This window comes from Hydra vulgaris, chromosome 02 (genome assembly GCF_038396675.1).
Source record: "Hydra vulgaris chromosome 02, alternate assembly HydraT2T_AEP".
Classification (NCBI taxonomy): Eukaryota; Metazoa; Cnidaria; class Hydrozoa; order Anthoathecata; family Hydridae; genus Hydra; species Hydra vulgaris.
This window is the reverse complement of record NC_088921.1, coordinates 52817129-52821655: the sequence shown is the minus strand read 5'-3', so window position 1 is coordinate 52821655 and position 4527 is coordinate 52817129. Positions and strand designations below refer to the sequence as shown.

Sequence of the window (4527 nt, the reverse complement as noted above, 5' to 3'; positions counted from 1 at the left end):
AAGTAGATTTTTAATAATCTTTAAACGGCACTCTTAATCTCCATATATCTAATCTAAAGATTGCCTAAATATAACTTTTGTAAATTTTGAATTGCATATTATATAGGTAATATAAATTTTAAATTTCCAACAGTTTTTTCACTTTATTAATCTCCATGATATAAACAATACAAAGAAATACAAGTAGTAGCAAAGTAGTTCACAAACATTATTTCTACATTCACGTTATTTATACAATATTTTTATAGTTAACTTACATAGATAAAATATAATAAATTTATTTTTTAAGATTTAACTATGAAAAGCTTAACTCTTATGAAATATGATTTTTCACTATTCACTAAACACTCCGTCAAACGAGACTGTTTTTATCAAAATGAAAACAAATGTTTTTTTAAAATGGCGGTAATTAAATCAAAATCAAATAACAACAACAAAACGAAGCTTTTAAATTTTTTTATTCATTTACAATAATGTTAAAAACTATAATATAAATAGTTCTAATAATAACAACAATAATAAAATTAATAATAGAAGTGATAAGAATACAAATAAATTTAAATTAGTTTAGTAAAGAATAAAATATTACCGTTAACATGAGATATTTAAACTAGTATTATAAAACAACCGAAAAGAGAACAGTATCAGGTTATGCACAATGATATCAGCTAGAACAGAATGTGTTACTTATTAATGTTGTTCTGATTATTATTCATTATTATTAAAAGCCCTGATTTTCTAGTTGGAGTTAGAGTTCCAACAACTATCAGTTTTGTGCTTATTTGCATAAAAAATAAAAAACAAACAAACAAACAAAAGTGCATAAAAACGCAGAACAAAAATATCTTTATGTAACAACAGATAGGAAATTACAAAAAGATGTTAATTTCCTATCACTACATAAAAATTAATTTATAATAAAAATAATATTAATGATAACATTAATAATACTAAAATAAATAATCATTTAATTAATGTAATTTGATATTTGGACTGTTAAGGGTGAAGTCGGACAGGGGGGGGCGATGGTGGCGGTAATCCCTCCCTTTAAATTTTGAAAAATTTCTACTTTTTCCATTCAAATTATTAATCTGGCTGCTTAAGCCCCTTCTTTAATTTCCGTTTCAGCACCCCAAACTTTCTTGACCTTCCTACGCCACTGATAACAGTTACAATATTGTAAAAGGAAAGAAGCAGGTGATGAGGTTATTTAAAAATAATAATTAAAATTATAATAAAGAATAATTATTTTAATAAGTCGTCAACGTTAAAATAAATAACTGTAAAGTAAATCAAATCACAAATTACAAGCAACTAACAAAAATGTTTTAAATAACAGATGTAAAATAAATGTAGAAGGCAGTGACGGATCCAGCATTTTTTGGTGTTTGAGATACTAACTTTGAGAAATGGATCAAACTCCAAACATTTTATGTTTATACTTATGTCAAATAATGATACTATGCAAAAAATTGCGATGATTGGAAGCTGGAAACAAAAAAGCCCTTTAACATCATCAGCCACCCACCCACCCCAAATGTGAGGGGCAACAAATTGATAAAATATTTTTTTGTACTATTCTCAAGTAGACTTATATTCATCGATATATTTTAAGTTTCATAGTATTATCTCTCAGCGTTCAAAAATTAGGATTATATAGTTTTAATTTTTAGTTTTAAAATTTTATATTATAAAAAGTTTTATATTTTAAAATCATATATTACAAGTTTTAAAAATGCTGGATCCATCGCTGATAGTAGGTTAAATTAGAAAAAGAGTCTTTTTTTAGAATACATAAATAAAAACAAGAAAAAAAAATATTAGACTTTAATAAGAACTCCTTAAAAATCATAAATAACAAAAAATAAGTCCTAATAGTGAAGACTTTCAAAAAAAGCTTAATGCAGTCTCAATTATTATATTCGATAAAGACTTTTCTTCAAAACTAAAACAGAGTGGCAGTTTTAATTTATAATGTATTGTTTTTACCTGTGAGATCAAAACTTTTGATAACTCGAATTATTTTTACTTATCGTCAAAGTTCGTGTTATAGAATGTCCCTAATAACTTAAAACATTCGCTCGAACTATTTTCTCAGTCCCTTGGAGGTTCGAGGTATCGGTTTACTGCAATTAAAAATATTTAAAAAAAAAAATACTTTAAGATTCTTAAAATAAGCGCGTAAACAAAAAAAGCTTAAAACCGGGTTATTTAAATATCAAATTAGTAATACTAAGGTTGTCAAAACTCGTAAAAATGCCTGCCCGTGCGGGTAACTGAATAGTCGATAAAAAATTTTTTTAAATAAAAGTTGTAGCTATAAATAGTCAACACATTTTTTTTTTCATCTAAATTTTAAATATTCTTTTAATGCAATTATTTGAGTAAAGTATGAAAAGAAATAACAACAACTAGCTTTCACAAAATTTGTTACAAATTTGACAAAATATTTATTTGTTACAAATTGATGAATGTTGTTTTCTTATTACATTTTAGTTGTTTAGAATAAACTTTTTAGTAAAAAGTTTCTTCTAAAATAAGTTTTTTCGAACATTATTTCTATTTTTTAAGAAGAAACGGAAACATTTTAAATATAATTTGCTTACCGGTATTTTTACCTTAAAATGTAGGTGAAACTTTTTTTGCAATACCTGAAAGCTAATCTTCAAAATTTGAAAAAATCATATAGTCATTTAAATTCACATGGGGGTACTTGTTGCACATACACTGTTAAATGAATCAGCAACAGTTCATCAAAACAAAGCCTTTTTTACCATGTGAACCTTAAAATGTAGGTTTTAATATATAGCAATAACTTTGGAATAACTTTCTTATTTCTGTTGAAATTTTGCATGATAATATCTTAATTGTTTTATGTTAAACTCAAATAAATAGATTGCATAAATGACTTTCAGATTTTCAGCTGTACTTTATAATGTAGGTTTTTTGTATCTTAAAATGCAAATAAGACTTTTTAAGGAATTAAAAAGTTATATTTTAAATTATTCATAATACTTTTTAATTTTGTTTTTACAGTTAAAGTATATTAAAATGAAACCAAAGTTCAATTTTAGGTTAAGACCTAAAACAAAATATCAAACAGCATTTTACAAAGACGAAATAGAATTGAACGAAAACATTTTAGCAAATGCTGTGGATTATTGTAAAAAAAAAAAAACAACTGTCGAGGCTACAAATCTGTTAAAAAAAGTGGTGTATCCTAGAACTATGAATTGAATTTTAAATGGTGCTAAAATTGATGAAAATAAAAACCATCTTTCAATTTTGACAATAGGTGAGGATAATGCAGTAGTATTGTGTGCAAAAATTAAAAACAGATGTCTAGAAGGTATTACAAAAAAAGAACTGTTCACATTCATTTTAAATGTAATAAATTATACTATGCACGAATAGAAACTGAAAAACCATCGTTTATACTTTAAGTTTTCACCTAATGCAGAAAAAGCAATACTCACAAATAAACTATCGCGTTATTTCTGGTCAAGAGTCATGATTCATATTACTCATACACCTACCACAAATGAAGAACAGAATTGTTTATCATTTTGGAAATCGTCACACTAAGTATCCACACTTAGCAGTACTGGCCTGAGAATATTATAGTGTTCCAACTTCTAGTTTATCAGTGGAGCTAATGTTTTCAATAACTGAATTAGTTCTGAACTCAAAAAGAAGTAATTTAAGTTCTTCCAACATGAACATGACTGTCTTTATTCATGCCAATATTAGCTTTATTTGATTTTTAGTTTATTAAAAGAAAGATATTTTTGTCTTAATGTTGAATTAATTTCTTTTTGGTTTTATCAAAAGCATTACATTCTTTAGTTGCTCAGCCAGACGCCAGCAACTTCGATGGTCAGCCAGTATCAGATAGTTAACAAAGTCACTCAGCTTTTAGCCATCATTTATTATAAATTTTATAACTGCTAGCCACAATTTGTATTTTTTAAGCCTAACTTAAAACCTCTATGAAAAACCTTTTGACGAAAATTGGTAAAAATTCATACAAGATTTTTAAAACAAATGATTTATTTAAAAAGTAAAAAAATGATTAATTTTTACATTTATTGCAATACATTAAAATTATTGCACAACAATACTAAAAGACATAACATTAATATAGTACTAAAAAAGTCGCTCAAAAAGTACGCCCGATGAGGGACTCGAACCCGCGACCCTCAGATTAAAAGTCTGATGCTCTACCGACTGAGCTAACCGGGCCTCAAATTTGTCAAAATTATATTTTATATATTAATAATTCAAAATGTAGCATAGTCAGCATAGAATTTTTATTTCTGAAGACAATAATTGAATCGATGAAAACGTTCTAAGTCATAAAAACTATTTTTTCAGGGAACGAGAAAAAAACTTATTAAATACAAAATTATTACTTTAATGAATTCCAAAAAAAAATCTGGGTGCTTTTTGACATCTTTAAATATTAGATTTGTTAAAATATATATCAAAATTTGTGATATATATATGTGTTATACATAGTTAAAGTTG

The 4527-nt window shown here is 25.8% G+C and overlaps 1 non-coding gene across 1 annotated transcript; it reads right to left on the bottom strand.

Moving 5' to 3' along the window:
• Positions 1 to 4169: 4169 nt before the first annotated feature.
• Positions 4170 to 4242, bottom strand: trnak-uuu (transfer RNA lysine (anticodon UUU)). The gene has a single exon. It is a non-coding gene; the product is annotated as a tRNA-Lys (tRNA).
• Between the last annotated feature and the right edge of the window lie 285 nt (positions 4243 to 4527).